At 44.7% G+C, this 21102-nt stretch overlaps 1 protein-coding gene across 1 annotated transcript in view; it reads left to right on the forward strand.

Annotated features, from left to right (window-relative positions):
- The first annotated feature begins 4265 nt into the window (after window positions 1–4265).
- Window positions 4266–21102, forward strand: part of LOC138473585 (lipocalin-15-like) — a 248165-nt gene continuing 231328 nt past the window's right edge. The window contains exons 1-2 of the mRNA XM_069612156.1: window positions 4266–4595; window positions 9457–9556. The gene's annotated coding sequence lies outside the window, so the exon portion shown is untranslated. The remainder of the gene's footprint in view (window positions 4596–9456; window positions 9557–21102) is intronic.

A 21102-nucleotide genomic window follows, 5' to 3' on the forward strand; every position in this document is an offset into this window, starting at 1 on the left:
TTGATGGCATCTTTGAGCATCTGATATATTCAACTGGCTCTGGCTTCCTCACTGGTTCTTCCAAATCCTACCATGCTATCTCTTTCCTTACCCCAATGTTTGTAGAAGGGCCTTGTGCGGCATCCTCCTCTCTGCTTTCCTCTCTCTTCTTCATCTTTGAACACATTACCATCACTGTCATCACCTTCATCGTCTTCTCTGTCTTCAAAGTCTAGTCTCCCAAGGGGACTCATCCTATACGTTTCTCCAATACATTCCTTCCTCCATCTTCTACTCCCCTTCATAATGTTGGTGCCATCCCATCTGCTCCTATACAGGTTGCCAACCCTTCTTCATATGGCCCATTCCTCTTCTTCATCCGAAAATGTATATGTTTTACGAATCTCATCCACTTCCTTGTGGCATCTCTCTAAGCTCCTCGCTTTCTCTATGTTCTTGTCTCTGTCTGGGACGGTATGTACCCTAATAATATTGACTTCATTTTGTTGTCTTTCCCTACTTCTTTCCACCTATTGTTGTCTCTCTCTGTCCCTCTCTTCTTCTTTTTGCATTTCCTTTTCCCTTTGTGTATCTCTTCATCTCGCCCTTTCTCTTTCTTCTTCTCGCCTCTTCTCCCTTTCTCTTTCTTCATCTTGTCGTTTCTCACTTTCTCTGCCTGCAACTTCTTTTCTTTTTCTTGTGCTTCCTTATTCCTTCTTTCCTTCTCTCGCTTCTTTCCTGCTCTCTCTCTCTCCTCCTGTTCCTTTTTCCTCTTCTTCTTTTTCCTGACTTTCTCTAACTTCCCTTTCCCTTTTTTTAAAATCATCCATGCTTTTTCCATTTAATTTTAGCATTATGTATCCTCCTATCCATTCTTTCAGCACAATTGCCATCTCATCCTTATTGCCCTGTCTTCCTCTCTCTCTGGACCTCCCCCTTGGCTTCTATTAGTTTTGCCTGTAGATCGCGGCACTCGTCACATTCGGCATGTGTGGACACTTGTCTTTGCTTCCTTATTTTTTCACCACCCATGATATCTTTACCACCTATAATGTCTTCACTGCTGTATTCAGGGGCTGCATATGTGGGATTAGTATACACCGTCGCTGCTTTTAACGCTTGTAATGGAAATAATCCCTGTGCTTCTGGAGGTAGATCACTGCTCTGGGGAGGAGGAGGAGGAGCCGTGGGTGCTATGCCCACTTTGTGATGCTGATTGAGTATCCATTCTTTCACGGGTGGCTCCTCTAGCTCTTCCCCATACATTTTCCACAGTTCCATGATGACAAGTCAATTCTGTAACTGGTTTGCCCTATACATGGCATGCAAATATGTGCACATGTGTTTCAGTACTGACTTTGAGTGAGTGGTTCCTGCGGCCAAGGCATAAACATTTTGCCTACAGTGTCCCGCACCCACTAAGTGTGGCACTTAAGGATTTTGTCCTTGTACCGGGCTAACGCTTTGCACGGGTGGATAAGGGGGAGTGTCCCCCATGATAATACATCAGTTTATTTTACCGATACTTACTACATTTAATCTCAGTTTTCAGTTACCCTCTTTTACCTCCCTTTCACTCTTTTCCCAACAACACTTTTCTTGCACTTAACATTTGTACTTCTCCCTCTCAGACCACGCCATCTGCGTAATCTCATGTTTCGGAGTGGCACCATAAACGCATGCTCTGAACAGCTCCACCCCACTGTTCTCTCCAAACCTTCTGAGTAACACCACAGTTGTCACTCACACCCTGAGCAGCCCCACCTCTCTGCTCCCGCACCGGACCACCCTCCTCAATCCAGCACCACAACTTCACGTCCACCACAATATATACCAATATACACAAAAAGTAAACTTTTCACAAAGCCTAAGCAATCTTACAACATGGTACCAGCACCTACTAAACAAAAAAATACACTACGTCCCACTCCTGGTGAGGTTATCCTTCTCTTATTATTACCCTGCAACAAGGTGTACCACGTGATCTTTCAGACGATATCTCTTTATCTCTTTATCTAATCACAATCCCCCAGAATACAAAACAATCCCCTGCCCCCATTTTGCCAGTCCTATGTCATACTTTCATCCGTGGATCCACTGAGGGCCTTCAGTCTCCCTTAAATCCCAGCTGCAGTATGCCTTACGGGGCATCCTGCGGGACCAGACAGGATTTTCCTCCAAGGGGGTTCCTGTCAACCTCTCTCTGTTGCACGTAATACTGCTCTCCACAGGTCACCTCTGTAGTTTTCGAGCCATGGCAGGGAACCCTCGACAATCCGAGGATTCTAACCAAGCTTTGTTAACCTTCAAATAAGGCAGGGACAGCATTCAAGCATAAAATGTTGCTCTCAGTTTGCTTAAAAACAACAAGTTTTATGCTCAATATTTGTCATGACTGACATCATACTGTAATTTTAGTTACCAAAACCTACGGGTTACGGGGATTATTTAAGCAAATTTACTACATATGTAGTCTTTAAGGGTTAAAGTTCAGATTGGATAACAACAATCTGATGGCTCACCTGAGACTACCTTTACATTCATAATAGTAAAAAGAAATACTCTCTACAATAAACTATTGGTACGCATAAGATGTACTGGGTGGCCTAACATCAGGGGTTCTGATTGGTTGACTTTCTACTGACCAACCTTGGGCAACTGACCTGTTGTGAAGACATGATTTATAAAGCAGAACCAAACAAGGTACCCACGTTTCCGACAGTCCTAATTTCTGTCAATAATGTCAACTGTGTCTCCAAAGAAACTTGCAAAAGGAATGTGCTTGAAAAAGTCACATGAAAAAACCAAAGGAAAAAGTCGTAGAGTACAACAATTTAATAAACTAAATACATTTTTAAATCAGATCACTGTTAGCACAAATTACATAAACAAATATTATAGGAAAGGAAAAATAATTGAAATGAAAACAGCATTCAACAAAGCATTCATAATACGTACAAAGATACATGAAACTAGATATCTTCATTAAAAACAGTTAGGATAAATTTTAACAGTTTAATTTAAAAGGTCCCAGTAGGAACCAATTTGTTCCTACAGAGTTCGGGATACCAAGGTGTTTCAAAAATTACCCTGGTAAGTACAGAAAGATATTAATCAATCATGCAAAGACATGAGCCAGATCGGAATAAGGGGAAAGAGGTCCATGGACTGCTTTCCCTTCAACTAAAGAAAATACCATCTGTTAGGCCTAGGCCATGAGCCAGGGTGATTTCTTTGCATTCACCCTTGTGCGGCACCTCATATCTGGGAATATGCGTGAGGAGTGAGGCAGGTGTCTTATCTGTGTTTCTTGCTAATGAACAGGTAGTGTTCTTCAGTTATGGGTCACATGTGATGAGACCGTGTTTGGAATTATTTCAACCTGCAGTTATTGGGATTTTAGCTAATAATAGTGAGAGTCTTGTAGTTTCTTTTACCACTGGGTACTGTGAGGCATCAGAAATGAGAGACGGACACAAAGTTGTAGGGTTCTCAACATTTGCTATTTTTTATAAAACAAAAAGGGTAGGATAAAGGCCTATCTGCCCCTATCCTAACAAGAATGTCCCTACCTGTGAAACTAAAACTAAAGCAAGCTCACTGTGTGTCCAAATTGTATCTGACCCTCACACTAACATATACAAAAATTAGCTTTCTCTGATTCCAACCCAACAAATGATAATGTGAAAGTTCAAATTAGGTAATTCCAGCAAAGGCAATCCTTGTATTCAGGAGTTGGTTCCCTTCCCCTGTACAAATTCAGGAAGCCTCTGGGAATATGTGGTTCTAATAATTCTTCTGTCTCAAATGAATGAAAAATGTCTTATCTGCACCAATCGTCTTCCTTGGTAAAGCAAAATGCCTCATCCACAGAATTCTGTTGTGAGAATAGCAAAAACTTGTCTTCTCCATAAAGTCTTTTCTCAGGATGACAAAAACAAACATCACTTTCATAGAACACTTTTCTTAGAATGGCCAGAAAAAATGTCTCTTTCATAGAGCGCTTTTCTCAGTGATTATGTTTAGGGTGTGGGGTTTTATCTGACCCCCGTTAAGGGGGAGGAGTGGGATTCAAAACCATGGTGTCTTGTTTCCAAAACACACACATTGCCAGTGAGCTATCCTAGCAGCTCTGTTAAAGCATTCTCTATTGGAACTGACATTGCTACTAACGCTGCAATGATAATTTATTATCCCATATTGCCACCTTGTGGCCAAATGCTGATTTGACTGCCTAGTCATAAGGACCTCGCATTGCAAACTGCAATGCTGGACAATCAGGAAAACTCTGGTTTCAGTTGAGCGTTAAGCTCTGTGTGCCTCTCCCAGCTTTGGCATTGTTCTTGGGAGGGAAACATTAGCAGGGCTGCAGGGGGCATGCTCCTGTTGATGGAGTGTGCATCTCTGTCGGGGAGGGCTAGTGTACCCCCACAAGTCATGACCTCTGAGGCCTGCATGGGTAGTTATGCTGCATGCACATGTTTGCCCGTGAAATCTCGCCCCATATAAGCAGCATCACTTGTTCGAGCCATTCTCTGCTCCCTGAACCTGCTGAATGGTATTTTCCAGTGTTTCCTTCACTTTTTCTCAGCTGGACGTGTTGGACCCATTGTAAGGTAAGTTGCATGTATGTTTGTGTGTGATGCTGACGTGGTGGGGGTTTGATTTACACACATTTTAAACACAAGGACTCCTGGGCCATTTCTAGCGAGCTCGGAACTGGCACAACCCGTGCCCCTGAGCCCAGCTGCCATAATGCCTTTCTGAGATAAGACCACGCTGGCTGGCAAGGGGCACCCAAGGAGAACAATTTGGCAGTTCCAGACCCCGGGTCTGCCCATGCCCTCTGTGTGCTTGTGTTCCATATGCCCGCCTGTGCCTTGAGACGCTTTTGCGTGCCCGTGTCTGTGTGCCTTACCCACCAGGCTTTGCATATGTGTATGCGAGTGCCCTTGGGATTGTGTGTTCCCTGCCCTCCAAGCCCCTATTGATATCATCCAAATATGGGCCTCTCTGTGCCCTCCAGATGATGGTCTGTGCCATGTTGGAGCCTGTCGATGGCCCACGCTGTGCCTGCCCTTTGTCACTGTGTCTGCATAGCTCCTCTATAAGACCACCTTACTATGCACGTGCCTGTCGGTGCTCTATTCCCACATGAGTGCTCTTTCCGTGGGCATGTGAGTGCCCTTTCCCGTGGGCATGTGAGTGCCATTTCCCCGGGTGTTTCTCGTGTGCATGTGAGTTCTCTATTACCATTTGCATGTGTGCCTCTTTGCCGTGTGCACCTGAGTGATATATTCCAATGCACGTGTAAGTACCCTTTTCCCGTAGGCATGTGAGTGTGTGCCTTTTCCCGTGTGCATGTGAGTGCCCCTTTCCCATCTGCATGTGAATGCCATTGCCCATGTGCATTTGAGTGCTCTCTTAACACGTGCATGTGTGCCCTTTTGCCGTTTGCGAGTGCCCTATTCCCTTGAACATGTGAGTGCCCTTTTCCTGTGTGCGTGAAGGCCCTATGGGGCTGTCAGAAATTCGGGGGGGTTGGAGGGCAGCGCTTGCTCCAACCCCTACCACTACAGCAGGCTCTGTGGCCCAGGTGAGTGAGGAGTGTGATTGGGGGGGGGCTGGTGGAAAATGCCATTTGTATTTGGGTGCGGGGCCGTTGGGTTCTGCAGCAGTTGCTAGACCAAAGGCTTTTCTGTTAAAGGGCGGCAGAGGTTCTTGTTTAAAGTGGTTTATGGGGGATCTGGGATTCTGGGCGCTGATAAGATCCTGTTTGTAACTTCAAAGGACTCGGGCCTGGTTATCTTGACACCAACTGCTATTTCGGGGTGACTTTTGACCCCCTAGATTTAAGTGTTTTTGCCTTTCTTGCATACAAGCGGTTCCCATACTTTATATCTGCAGTGTTTACGTCTTTAAATAAGGGGGCCAACCACCTTAATATTTTTATTTGACCCATACCCTTTATCCCATTTTTCTATACACCTGTTTTGCCTGTTCCCTGAAAAACGAGCAAAACCAATGTAGACGCAAAAAGCCCAATGGGTCACAATGTCATGAACACACATGAAGTTTGCATCACGCTATAAACTTAGGGGTTCAGCCCACTGGGCAGTGGCTCTGCAGTCATACACAGGACACCCCCTCTGTATATCTGCTCAGGTTCCCAGCAATAGGTGGGTGGGGCGGTGGGGGTGTGATTTCCCCCTGATATTAACTCAAGTGGTTGGCCTGGGACAGTGACGCAGGAGTTTTCTTCAAAGAGGTAGATGATGGGGCAAGGCCGGGGATGTGCCCCGGCAAACTCTTGTGCCCAGAGGTGAGACCTGACTTTTTTCAGAAATGGCATGAGGCAGGTATGAGTTTTTTTGGGGGACAAGAGATACAGCTGTTAGTTTCTGTGGGTAAGCCTACAAGGCTGGGGGTTTCTCCGAGGATGAGGTCGATACATTCGCTGTGGCTCAGGAAGTGGATCCTCCGTGGTGTAGGAGGAGAACGACTGGGCTGGGAGGACAGCTCAGGGGCAACGCGTTTGTCTTGGAAGCAAAATAACGCAGAGCAACATGGGTTCAAATTCGGGGCTCGTGTTTAGAAACTGGTCCGGTATTAAGCGTGTTATAGAAAAACCCAATTATATTTATCTGTCACCAAGCAGCATTCTGGTAGAGTCGGGGTCCAATGAGGAGGGTGGCAGTTTCCCTGGGACCACAGTGAGGCTGGTGTAGTCAACAGGAGAGAGAAGATGTCACCTTTTGTGCCCCCCCTCCCTCCCTAGGAAAGACAGTGGCAATGGATTCTCTGGGGCAGAGCAGGGTACATTACTTGAGGCAGTCAGAGGAGGCGGCCTGTAGATTGCATGGGAAGGAAGCAAAATCCTTGAGTAGTTTGTTGGGGGCAGGGTACTACGTTGGTGGGCTGTCTGGAGAGAGGAATGTGCAGGGTAGGAAGTGGTGTAAATGGTTTTCAGGGGTAGATGGCATCTCAAGGTTGGGGGAATTATGATGTGGGTTCTTAACCTTGGAACATGGCATACATTGGTCTTTTTTTTGTTGCCGATGGTTAAGGCAGGTGACAATGGCGATTTCTTTGGGGCAATTGCATGAGGTGGGCCACCTAGGAGGCTACTTTGTTGTTGGAGACCAACAATAATTAAGTGGGGACCTTAAGGCAGGGAGGGGGCACACATCTCTTCAGGGGCCTTGTTAGGCTTTATCTGAGCCTGGTATGAGTCAGAAGGTTTCTCTGGGCTAGAGGGCAGTGCAGGCTTCCTCCTCCTAGACCGGGGTAAGCAAGGTGGACTGGATTTGTAGTTGAGGATCAAGCTGGTGGATTCTTTTGTTGGAATTGAAATAATATTATGCCTCCTATCGCAGTATTTTAATGTGTATTGGCCTACGCCAAGTTGTCTAAAATATCATGTAAATAGACTCCGCGGCAAGGTTTTGACCTTAACGAAAAACTATGTAAGTCGCCATCTTGGATTTAGCCGCCATTTTAGGTTCTCTTGTAATGTGGAAGTCACCCTGAACATCAAAATGGATGCCGAATGACATTCTGAGTGAGATTCTGGCCGTTGTGACCTCCACACACACAAAATAATTAATATGCCTGCAGGCCACTTGTCGGGGTCACGAACTGAGACCTTGCCCTATCCCTGATCTATGTGTAAATGAACAACTGTATCAGCGGAACTGATCAAAATGCATACATTATGGGATTGACCTGGCAAGGAACCCAAGGCCTGGTCCCAAGAATGGTTAACCCGCGAGGGGGTTGGCCAAGGGCTGGATAAAGGATATAAAAGCCCAAGTATTCCAATGTACGGTCTCTCTACTAATGCATCGAACCCTCGTTGAAGTTCGTTACCTTACTCTGAGAGCCGAATAGCTATCCGTTTGTCAATTGACTTTGGTAACTGTTGTAGCTTTTAAATAAAGCACTTTGTATGTCCTTTGTAACCTGTGTTGGTGTGTTTCCTTTGGGCTTCCCAGCCTCATATCAATTTTTATGTTTTCACACTTTCGGGAAGAGGATGAGGTGAGGGCTTCCAAGGCAGACAGGGGCAGGGGAGGGGGGTCTGGTCGATTCTGTTGGGGTAGAAGGTGAAGCAGTGCTTTTCTGAAGTAGATGCTACAAGTGGCTCCCGGACTGTGGGGTATTTTCGAGATGCAGCAAGCCTAATTCTAAAATGTTATCTCCCTACCACCAACCAATGAGCCAAGAGTCCCCATGTGACATCACTTGCACAGGGCATGGTTTATTTATACACGCTAACTGCGACAGAGGAGTTTGAATCTGCATTGTGGCACACTTTAGGATTACATTCCTCAAGCTTATACAGTCACATTTTTATTTGCTTTTTTCGGCTTTCTATGGCTTACCACTCACAAATTCTGAATGACATCCAGGCATGTGCATCTCAGTCCCCTCATGGACGTGACCACCAGGTATTGGCTGCTTTGCATTCAAGCTCCTCACATCCTGCAACACAGACGTTATTTAATTTCAGAGAGGATTTCCAGATGGGTCCTTTGTTGTGTTCCAAGCTCTTGTTTGCTGTCTCCTTAGACAGTGTGGCCCTTCCCTGGAACTCCCTCTCCATCTCCCACTTAATGCATGCAGCACCACTACTGACTCAATCCCCATGTGTAAGGGCACATGTCAATGAAACTATATTTCACTTTAAGGTATGTTTATTCACTGCGCATTTATTAATGTATGGCAGCTTTTGATTTTCGCTACGGGGCAAAGACTCTCACACTGGGTGATGTGAGCGAGCTGTACCCATCCAGGGGAGACCATGTTCAGACATGTAGACAGTTTGCTATACTGTGACTCTTTACAACCTGCCAGTCTTATGTTATGTTATGACAGAGGAGTTTGAATCTGCATTGTGGCACACTTTAGGATTACATTCCTCAAGCTTATACAGTCACATTTTTATTTGCTTTTTTCGGCTTTCTATGGCTTACCACTCACAAATTCTGAATGACATCCAGGCATGTGCATCTCAGTCCCCTCATGGACGTGACCACCAGGTATTGGCTGCTTTGCATTCAAGCTCCTCACATCCTGCAACACAGACGTTATTTAATTTCAGAGAGGATTTCCAGATGGGTCCTTTGTTGTGTTCCAAGCTCTTGTTTGCTGTCTCCTTAGACAGTGTGGCCCTTCCCTGGAACTCCCTCTCCATCTCCCACTTAATGCATGCAGCACCACTACTGACTCAATCCCCATGTGTAAGGGCACATGTCAATGAAACTATATTTCACTTTAAGGTATGTTTATTCACTGCGCATTTATTAATGTATGGCAGCTTTTGATTTTCGCTACGGGGCAAAGACTCTCACACTGGGTGATGTGAGCGAGCTGTACCCATCCAGGGGAGACCATGTTCAGACATGTAGACAGTTTGCTATACTGTGACTCTTTACAACCTGCCAGTCTTATGTTAATATGTTTTTTCCCTTGCAGCAAACAAAACTGGATTTGAGAAGGTTGGCACCATCAATCAATCAGAATAGTAGTCACTGGACCGAAGAAGCCGAACAGTAGACACCTGAATTCACCGAAGGTATGTTTACACACAAGTTTGCCCAGCCATGTTCATTTGACCAAGCACTTACTGTTGTGTTGTGATATCTTTCGCTGTCATCTACATTACTGCATGGCAGCTCTTCTCTAGCCATAAAAGACAGCAGCCAAATAGCGAACATTAGTACCCGGCGAGAGTCAAGCAGAATGCAACATGCATTCTGATTGGCTCTCGCCGGGTCCTTACCCGGCCGAGAATCGTTCGATTCTCAGCCGGGACTCCAGCTGCCTTGTCCTCGGCGGGGGGGCGTGGCAGCCCCTCAGCCAATGAGGAGGCTCGAAGCAAGGCCATCCCCGCTCCGAGCCTCCCCACGGCTGAGAGGCTGCCTCCGCCCCCCGCTGGGGACTCGGGTAAGCTTTTCTTTTTTTTTTCCCTTCCCTCCCTCCTCCCTACCCCACCCCACTTGCCCTCTTGCTCCTGCGTCCCTGCCAGGGGACGATGGAAGCCTCCAGCAGTGTGGAGACTCCGCGCCTCCACACAGCTGGAGGCTTCCATCGTCCCCTGGCAGGGACGAAGGTATGTTTATTTTTATTTTTTTTATCCCCCTCTTCCCCTCCCCTGCCCTCCCCTCCCCTCCCTCCCGCCCTCCCAACCCCACTTACCTTCTGCTTCTTTTTTTTTCGGGAGCGGATGCGCTGGGAACACTTGTGTTCCCAGCGCATCCGCTCCCGAAGGCCGCCATGGAAAGAGAAAACGGACTCCCGTTTTCCCTTTCCCGGCGGCCATTTTCTTGGTCGTTTTCATTTTCTTGGTCGCTCGGGCCTATAACTATGGGCCCCGGGGCATTACCTGAGCCGGTAATGCCCCCACCGCTCGGGTCATATTGCTTAATTAGTGGTGTCACGTGTCACCACTACGTGACATTATGTAGGTAGCTGAGGTCAAATGATTTTTTTTAATTCATTGTATTTAATTATTTATAGAAATCACAGGGAAAGCAATACACTTTTGGTACAAAAACACCTGCAAAAATTAAGAGCGCAGGGCATAGGTCCTTGACAATGCGGTGAGAGAATGTGACTTGAAGACCACATGTTGCAGGGGAAGGTCCTGAGACTGAATTAGAAGGACACAGTTAATGTCATGCTTCTGCTAAGTGTAAGTAGTCTCCTCTTGTAATGGTTACAATAGGCTTCTCTGACATCCAGCAATGCCCGGCAAAAGCAAGACCGCTGAAGATTACGCCTGGGAACACAAAGATTTTACAGTAGAGGAAAACAACGGAAAACAATTGTTAATTTGCAAGGCTTGCAGAGTAACAATTCTATTAGTTAATGGAAAGACTTCAAGCCGAATCCCTGAGCACGTTTCTTCAAAGACCCCCTTAAGGTTGAAAGATTCACCAAAATTTGAGAGTGGTCTGTGCCAAATGTCCCTTACAGAGACACTGACGCGTTTTAAAAGAAAATGCGATGAGGAAAAAGATATGGCACATCAATTTGTGCGTGCCTTAGTGCAGGCAGGAACCAGTTTGCACCAGCCAGATATTGCCCGATTGGTAATCTTTTCCGCAGATGTGCCCCAGCAGCCACAACATTACCCCGATTCACGCAAATGTGCGAGAAATACCTACCTGAGGTTTTTATGACAGACATTGGCCACTTCAGAGAGTTAGTCCAAGGCGATGTAAACATTTCAATCACTGTAGATGAAAATCCCGAGATGCATGGTGATCCAGCAGTGGCAGTCCTCTTCACATTTTGTGACCCAAAAAGTGGACAGGCACGCCGTAGTATCATGGCAGATTTAGAGGTGGTTGAAACTTGCAATGCAGTTTCAGTAGCGGCATTACTCCAGAAAGTCCCCAGCAAGTTTGGGAAGGACTGGAGAGATGTAGTGTGCATTTGTAGTGATTCGGCCAATTATATGAAAATGTTATGTGATGATCTCTCCAACGGCAATGCCGATTTCAAGGCCTTCCCCATGCGAGACCCCTGCCACTTACTTGATGGAGTTTTAAAAGCAGCCTTAAAGTCCTCAGATTTGGTTACGGGTGTAGTTGACTTTGTGGTCCATTTTGGTGCTCTATTTAGATAAGCACGTGAACTGAAACGCAAATACCTATCATTTTACACTTTGTATGGCATGAAAGAAAAGGTTATCCCAACTGTCTCCTTTAGTCAGTGGTTCTCTGTATTAGAGGCAGTGAATACCATACTATTGATGTGGCGACTTTTTACCAATTTCCTCCTTAATGATGATGCCTCATGCAAGAAATGTGAGGATCTGAGGGCGCACATTGATACTGAGGTGAATAAAAGTATAGTCTACTGTGTTCTCAGATTTTTGCAAGAGAACATGACCACTGTCGTTGATATAATGAAGAGGCTGGAATCCAAAAACACATATGTTTACCAAAAGTACAATGTCATTGGTGTGGAGGTCAAACTTTTATTTGAAAGAAAGCAGGGTGACACTTTCAGTGACTTTGGTCCAGTAACGTGCACTTTTGGAATGTCTGCCACTTGGAAAACAAAGGACTGTTGAGGAGAAGTTTAGGATATTCTACGAAACAATGCATGACAAATGGCAAGCAATGTTGTGTTGAACCATCCCATCATCCACCATATCATTCAAAGTGAGTGAAGCCTCTTTGTGGTATGCCATGCAAGTACTAGATCCCTCCCGCAAAAAATAATTTAGTCAAAACTTTGAAAAGTATGCATTTATTTTTAACCATTTTAAAGACACTGAGACTGTGTGCGGCCAGTCTAATGCCTATTTGGCAGAGCCTGTGCCTGAGAATCTGCAGCTTCGGGTGCAAGAGTATTGGGTGGGAAAGTGCCAACAGTGGCCAGATTTATCAGCTTGTGTGTTAGATATTTTGGCCCTGCCCGTGTCCAGTGCCAATGTGGAAAGGTTGTTTTCTCAAATAAAACTCTTTATGGGAAGAAAAGAAAGGGCACGGATGGGCAAAGAGTCCTTGAAGAAATATTGTATGATTTATTACAATCATTTTGACTTGTAGGAATGCAACAGGTTACTGGATTAACATGAAATTGTTTAGAACATCTTGCACTGAGAGATCACCCTACATATGCACGCAATGAAGCAATAAAAGAACATTTCTGTGTTTACACCTGAAAAAAACAGTTGTCCGTGATTTTTTGAAAGGGGCAAATGGGAAAACACTGATAAACACAGATTCAGACATTTTTGAAAACACTAAAAAAACACCCCCACAAGTAAAAAAAAAAATAAACCCTTAAAACAGGAAACCCTAATTATGTATCTCCTTTACAGATTTGTTCCTTTCCTGGTATACTACCCTGCCAGGAATTTCTCAACTTCTTGAACAGAAAAACTCTTGATATCCTGGTGTACTCTCCTGCCTGGAATATCTCCTGTTTGACTCATGTAGATCCCCTTGTATACTCTCCTGCCAGGTATTACTTTCCAAAAAGGATCACTACGTAATACTCTTATCAGGTATTTCTGCAATCTTCCTTCCACTTTAGGTATCACATAATCATACTTCTTCAATAACTCAACTTGTTGACTTAAGTGTTTACTTGTACCAGTATCCCCCATGCAGAGATCACATATATAAGCTCTGTCTGTCAACCTTTGTTTCAATCTCTCTTGGCTCTTGGTAATGGTTGTCCTAGATTTTCCCCATTGACATCTCATGTCAGGAGAACTGCACAACTCTTGCCTTCTTATTTCTCTTACAATGTCTCTTGATTTATGGCAATGGGGTTTCCAAGTTTCCCCCAACTGACATCTCATGTCAGGAGAATTGTACTGTGTTTGCCTCTTTATTTCACTCCCAAAGTATTTTGGCTTATGGCAATGCTGTTTCCAGGTTTCCCCGACTGAAATCTCATGCCAGGAGAATTGTACCATGTTTGCCTACTCTTTATTATTTTTATAACTCAAAAGTATTTTTCATATACTCATTAATGTCTCTGCACACCCCGGGACCCCTTTTCTCTCAGGCTGACTCACCAGTAAACCGTGCCATTGCTTTGAGCCTCTTTTGCGGGGCTGGCTACCGTGTCTGCACAGCGGTCCGTTCAGTTTTTGCGTCGGCGTGGGCTGCCCTCGCTGCTAGAATCTATGCATCTCAGCAGGACCTCTCCTCCTCAGACCCGGCTGTGTGCCATGCACCCTTGCATCACCAGAGCTTCTCTGTGCTCCAGAACACTGCTGCCCTGCCACAGGCAGCTGTTCACTATTCTCGTCACATCTCCTCTCCTGGGAACTGCCTCTGACCCCGGTCTCGCTTCCTGCTCCACGCACTCTGCAGCGTCTCTCCACTTTCCTTCCTCGATCACACAGCTGCAGGTAACCTTTGGGTTTAAATATCCCATGCAGGTGATTCAATCTTAGACATCTAGAATGCTTGTCCTACTTAATGTCACGTTTCCTCCCCATTGACTCCTTGCTCTTCGTCTTCATCCTAGCACCCCAGGCCTTATAGGAATTGGGAGTCCACATAGTAATGGTTTTATACTTTACAAGGTGACATTGTTTTAAATATAGGTTGACATAGAGATTGTCAGAACCAGGAGAGGTTATGTGAATATTATATGTGGTGCTGTTTTGCTCAGAACTCATATCCAGGTCAAAATTCTTATTTTCAAAAAATGTAGAATCTGAACCATGCATACCTGAGGGATAAATATTGTTCTGTTGGGGAGGGCTTTTGTACAAAGTGGTTTGGGTTTTAACATGGAAATGATTTGTCAAATGACAACATGCCATCAGATATTCAAGGATTATAGTCTGTTCCTCTTCACATAGAGAAGAATACAGGGACCCTCTTACAGAAGTCCACACATCTCCCTGACAGCCACCTGCTTCCATGTGATCGTCCCTCATAATGGCACCCCCAGGGTCAGGATAAGGTAGCGGCTGCCTTCCCCTGGACACAAGGGAGGAGACTTTAGGCTGGTGATCATTGATAACTGTGCGGGATTCATCACAGGACACTCTTGAGTTATTAATTGAGGGCACTTCCTAGGTTATGGTTAGCTCGGCCCTGGCTCACAATGGTCAGTTATGCTCTTCCAAACTTTAATTAGATGGGGAGTATTCATTGTCCTGGAACTTATTATCTTGTGCCTTTTCTGTAACGTTCAGGCCCTCCCTAATTTCACATTAACCTTGGTTCTGATTACCAGCTACTTCCTGGGCTCTGCACAGATCTTACTTTCTGTGATTTCAGCATTTTGAGTTCTCGTGAAGCCTTGAGGCCTTTCATTTACTTCGAAGTGTGTAGCAATTTCCATTTTGGATAAGATGGCTGCCCGTTACTGTTGCAATTCTCTGTTAGTGAGCTATATTCACATATTTATGTCACATTCAGCTTCTACATTGCTTATGTTAGTGTTCTCCATGCCTTATGGATGCCATGTTAATATTCTTCATGTATAAATGCATGTATTACTTAGTGTTTGGGTGAATCATGTGACCATGTACAGAAATACCTTTAACGCATCGTGGGGCGGGAGGCTGTGATAACAGCCAGCATGCTGTTCCCGCGTTGCGTATGTGAAAAAAGTCGATTAATAAGCACTTTTTTGGAGGTTTAGGTTGGGAAGATAGTCACGTGATCAGAATTGTGATCACGTGACCTATTTGTATTGTATTTAAAGAGCACCGCGGAACGGGAGGCTGTGGTTGCAGCCTTTTTGCCGTCATCGCATTGCGTTTGGGACATCATTGAAGTTACAAGCAAGTAAGCTTGGGAAAAGGGGTTTTGGCCCTTTTTTAGATGTATTTATCTAGAGATGGATTGAGTGACTAGTAGGTGGGGGTTGTCAAGTAACTCACCACTATGATTACATCTTTTGTATGGTGTCTGAAAATGTGGGTATACCTTTGGAATACCATTCAGAAAGTGAGATGGTAGTCGGAAGAGACTAAAAGAGATCCTAGTTAACTCCAAGGTCAGTTAAATTTACATATTGGTGGCTGAAAGTTCATTTTTTGGGACATTGGCGCTTGCTGTGCTTTAGAGACAACATAGACATAAATGTTTGTTTTTGGTTAAATTCGCTTTTAGGACACGAAAACATGGTTACAAACATCACATCAACACCTGAAGAAGGGGTATAAAAGACCCCGAAACGCGTAGTGGACTAACATCATGTGATTGTGATTTTGTGGGGAAATAAAACCCATTTTCTTGAAATTCAGTATAAAAAGTACATATTTAGCAAATGTTGTGAAATATTGTTGAAAAATATTTCCTTTTGAAATCTTCTATAAAAAGATTGCTTTTTGTTATAAGAAAAGTTTCTGCTCTTTTCTTTTGAAACACTTTTGATGTGTTTAGTGAATACTTTGAAATTGAAACTTTTGTAGAATACTGTGGGAATGATGAATATAATTACCTACTAAAAGACACTTACAGAGTATGTGTTTTTCATGTTTTTTGAAATTTTGATCTAAAAGTGGAATTTTCCCGAATAATTGAAATATCTTGAAGAGATTTTTTCTCGATTAGAGTGACCAGGTATATGCCCCATAGATTCGGTGTGGCATACAATTGTATTAGTGTTTGTGTTCGTCATGTTGAGTGCATATTTGCTTCACGTCTAATCCATGCACATGTATCATTTCATTGTCACCTCATTTATTTTTGCCATCTTCAGTTTAGATTGCGTACATTTCCTGCTGCACCTGCCTGGGATAAGGGCAGTACGGTTGTCTAAGTGAGCAACATTTCTCACCTGGGTGATATTGAACGGGGGGAGGGACAGAAGCTATGGATGACATATTCATCTGCCTCTCAACAGGCGTGTGCATATACTCAACATTGGTTGGTGATCCAACCAAATGACTTGGATGTGTCTTTGATTAAGGAGGGATATTTTGAGGGAGAAAATATCTAGGGTATGGCCATCTTTGTGAGTAGGTTTAACTACTCATGCGTCAAGGCCAATTTTATCCATGGTGATGAGTACATTTTGGACTGCAATATTATCCTTGGGGTCCAGTCAGAGATTGATTTCTTGTAAAATTATCAACAACAAACAACAGTTAGTGAAAGTAGAGGAGAGATCAGAGCTATTTTGGGAGAGGCAAGGGTTAAAGGTGAATGAAATGGTGAGGCGCAGTAATCTAAGAAGCAAATCTTATTTGTGCGAGACTGTGCTGGCTCCTTTAGTGAATCTTACCTATTTTGAGTATTGATTAAGGTACAACTCATGCTGGGGAAAATGCTCTAACTTGTTGTGAGTGGGCTTCAAGGTAGTTTAAAGTTGATAGCCAAAGGGGGCAACGGAGGCAGTCAAAGGGGGGCAAGTGGGAATGGGCATTATCTTGATTGGAAGAAATGGTCTTCAGATGAGGAGACCACGGCAGAGGGAAAACGACACAGGCTCTTGAAGGTAGCCTGATGATATTTACTTGAATGGTTCTTGAAGGTAGCCTGATGATATCTACTTGAATGGCTCTTTAAGGTAGCCTGATGATATTTACTTGAATGGCTCTTGAAGGTAGCCTGATGATATTTACTTGAATGGCTCTTGAAGGTAGCCTGATGATATCTACTTGAATGGCTCTAGAAGGTAGCTTGATGACATCTCCTTGAATGGCTCTTGAAGGTAGCCTGATGATATCTGCTTGAATGGTTCTTGAAGGTAGCCTGATGATATCTACTTCAATGGCTCTTTAAGGTAGCCTGATGATATTTACTTGAATGGCTCTTGAAGGTAGCCTGATGATATCTACTTGAATGGCTCTTGAAGGTAGCCTGATGATATCTACTTCAATGGCTCTTGAAGGTAGCCTGATGATATCTACTTGAATGGCTCTTGAAGGTTGCCTGATGATATCTACTTGAATGGCTCTTGAAGGTAGCCTGATGATATCTACTTGAATGGGGAATGTGTAGATTGTTGTCAGGGAAGTTTGACAGAGAGTGGTTTTTGTGGGATCCAGCCATTAGAGTCTCTGCATGTGGGGAATACTTATTTAAACTGAACATATGTATTACATGAGCTGGAACATCTTGCTTACGAAGGAACAACCTTAAACTGCAATGCGTGGTTGCTTAGTTTCACCTCTACAATCTACTTGTATTTATAGTCTAATTATATATGCGATTCAATTGTAAACTATATCTTGGGCAGTCAGCAACAGGGCATTCTGTTGGAGCTCAAGTCGTTTGGACGGATCACCTCCTGGGTTGATGAGAACCAGCCCAGAGGTTGGGAATAGGACAGCTTCCTGTTCCATGTGAGGTTGATAGCTGATGGGCTCTACGTAAATAGAACGCAACTTGTGCTATTTGTAAGATTACTGTTGGGAGTAAGAGCGGCAATAAGGATCTGCAGGTTGATACACCAAACCAGCAATTACTATATTTGTGGAAGAATCCCAGCTGTCGTGGGTACTTTATGGAGCGGTCATATGAATTGTGCTCGACAGCTCCTCATGCACACAGGAATGTAAAGTTAATGATGACACCAACATTTGTTGGAGGCAAGGCATTAAAATATTTTCTGGGTACAAATCACTATCTACAGACACAAAGTAGGAGTGGAACTTGACTACTGCTTATTAAGGGGTGTCAGGTATCACCTACTCTTTGTGCTCCATCTATTAGGCTAGGTAAGCTACAAGACTTCTCTGGTGCTGTGTGAAGCGATGCCCTCCTGGGTTTGGGTAATGGACAGCAGGCAAGCCTACACACATACACAAGTGTGATCTTAAGGAAGCCACCCCTCGCCAGTTCTTCCAGTCCTGGTAAAGGGATGCATTAGCATGGAAGGTCTGGTCATGTGGGTGAGCGTGAAGCTAATCAGGACTCACCTTATCTCCCATTCTTCCTGCAGTCTTCAGATCACATTCCAAAGTTCTTTGCCTTTGGCCAGATGTTAAAGGCCCGGAAGGGGACCCCCTTCAAAGGGAGCAGACTGGGTTACTGGGCTTGCAGTGGCATTGGGAAAGGATATCCAGGAAGGGTTTGATGGGCAGCAAACCAGTCGGTCACGTGGCTGACCTTGTAGCTCATCAAGGCTTGCTTCCACTTCCTGTGGGTCACAAAAAGGAGGACGCCAGAAGAATGGCTGGATGAGGCTCTGTCTGCCTTCTTGGAAAGATGGTTCTCCTGATAATATTCAATAGTACCCCTCTTCAATCCTGCAATTTTCCCCCCTTTGGCCAGATGGTAAGGACCTGGAATGTATCCCTCTTCAAGTGGAGAAGATGGGATTCAGGGCTTGTGGCAGGCGAAGACAAACGGAAGCCTGGAAGTGCAGGTGGACAGGCAGTGACCCCAGTAGCATGGAAGAGCATGCTGCAAACCAGGGTGCAACTCCTCTTCCAGTCTACTACAGTCTTCGGATTCACAAGGATGGAGGATGCTGGAAGGAAAGCTTGCTCGGGCATTGTCCACCACCATGGAAGGTCTCTTTTCCTGATATTTTTCGGTTGTGCCTCTCTTCAGTGATGCTGTTCTGCATGTTCAGCCAGATGGCAAGGTCTGGGAAGCGGGTCACTCTTCAAGTATAGCAGATGGAATTACTGTTTGTGGGGCAATGGCTCGTATAGACTATCCAGTAAGGTAGGCACTCATAGGAAGTACTCTTTTAACAATGCAGAATCAGTCCACCGAGCAATCTTTAAGGTGCAATCCATCTTTTCATTAATTTCTTTAACTTAATTTTCTTTTACTCTTTGGAGGGCAAACACTGTGTAGTTCAATGCTTTTCGGCTCCATCAAAGATTCATCTTCAGGAGAACCAACATCTTTAAAAATCAATAATAAAAATGGCAAAATCAATATATGTTTCTTACCAGATAGCTGATAACTTCTCTCAACTCGAATAGAATTCATATCTTAGGTTTTTACAATTACAAAGCATATAGGTTTGTCCCCATTCAACTGACTCATTCACTCGACGTGCCGAGCAATGAGCGTGCCAGACTCTGCGTGATGTTCCAGCACCATTACATTTGGTCATAGTTTTTTAACCACATGAAGGATGTGCTCTAAACAAAGCCACTAGAGCATTACACCAGATCTGCAATGCGTCAGATCTTAAATCTGAGTCTTTTTGCCATATCTACTCCGACATGGAATGGGGCATCTAAGCCTTTCCTTATAAAGAATGAATGAAATAGACTTTGATTATACTTTTTAATATATGTTCCAATACAATTAATACCATAAGTATGTTTTCTATTAATTACCATAAAACCACCCTTTGCCAGGTAGTCTCTAACTTGCTGGTTAGTCTATACAAGAGAGTATTCCTTAATTGAGATGTGCTTCAGGGTTTGCGCCACCAGAATTTCATTAGAGTGTTTGAACTAGATGGAATTTTATTTGAACTTTCAGTGGCCGTAACAAGTATTTTATTTTATTTCTGATTGTGGGATCACTTGTAAATGAAAAGTCATGATTGGCTGAAGGTGTAAAGACACTAATTTAGGCCATTCAGCAGCAGCAGGACAGCAAGTGAGGTGTAGCCCAGGGTATGTTTGCCTTGGCCTGCTGGTGCACATCTTTTCCCACTAGGCCAGGGACGAACCACTATATGCCAGCCACCCCCCGGGCAAGTTGAAGAGACAACGCCTTGTGAGGCAATCTGCAATAAAGATAACATACATTATAGGTGATTAACTACAATCCTGACTTATTCAAAAAAGCCATGCTACAGGCAGACAGGATTTGACACCAAAGGGGAACTCCATTTTGAGACTAATGTACATGTTTGGGCTCCATACTCTTTCCTGCCCAGAGTGAAGTAACTGTTGAGCATGTCTGCAGACCTATGGCAGGCTACCTATTACACCTCACAGCAACCATCTCACGCAAATTACGCTTCTAGTAATGCCCCCTATATACTTATATTACACTTTGTATAAGGACACCATATCAATTCTAGGCGTTTGGTCTCCTGAGGTTGGGGCCTGCCCCTTCACAATGGTGTGCCGGAGCAGAACTCGTGGAAGGGCAGGGCCAGACCATGCTGCTTGTTCCAGCCACCTGCTGCGTGCCCTTCTGGGCCGCTCCTGAAACTAAGACCCGGAGGGCTATCAATGTTCAGGCACACCAATGGTCTCCTCTGCTCACCATGTCTTCACCCAGTACACCGCCTATATGGGTGGAGACACCTGATGCCGCTGCCAGGAACCAGCAGCAGGCTGCATACCCATTCACAAGCGCCAGGGTGCCACCCTCTCGCGGGATGCTCAACTGGTTGAGTGACCTGTATCTCCATATCCTTGGGCTTCTGCCACCCCATCAGTGGCACTGAATTTGTTGTACCGACTTCTCTTGTGGGCACTCTTGTGCCCGACCCTCTTACCTTTAGGGGCAGGCTGGCGATCCGCTAAACCTGCGCAAGACACCTCTCTTCTCACGGCTGGGCCTCACCATTGCTACGAGCTGCCACAAACGGCTGTTGCCACCCCTGCATGTCTTCACATCGGACCGCCCCTTCACTTTTGGCCCAAGTCTTCTCCATTCTGCAAAAGAGCTCCATTGACTGCCGCTCAGCTCCCTATGGGTTGGGGCTGCCCGCGGAAGCACCCCTACAGGAAAGCACACACTGCCTCTGTTG

Source organism: Ambystoma mexicanum, chromosome 8 (genome assembly GCF_040938575.1).
Source record: "Ambystoma mexicanum isolate Mex_15411 chromosome 8, UKY_AmexF1_1, whole genome shotgun sequence".
Taxonomy (NCBI): domain Eukaryota; kingdom Metazoa; phylum Chordata; class Amphibia; order Caudata; family Ambystomatidae; genus Ambystoma; species Ambystoma mexicanum.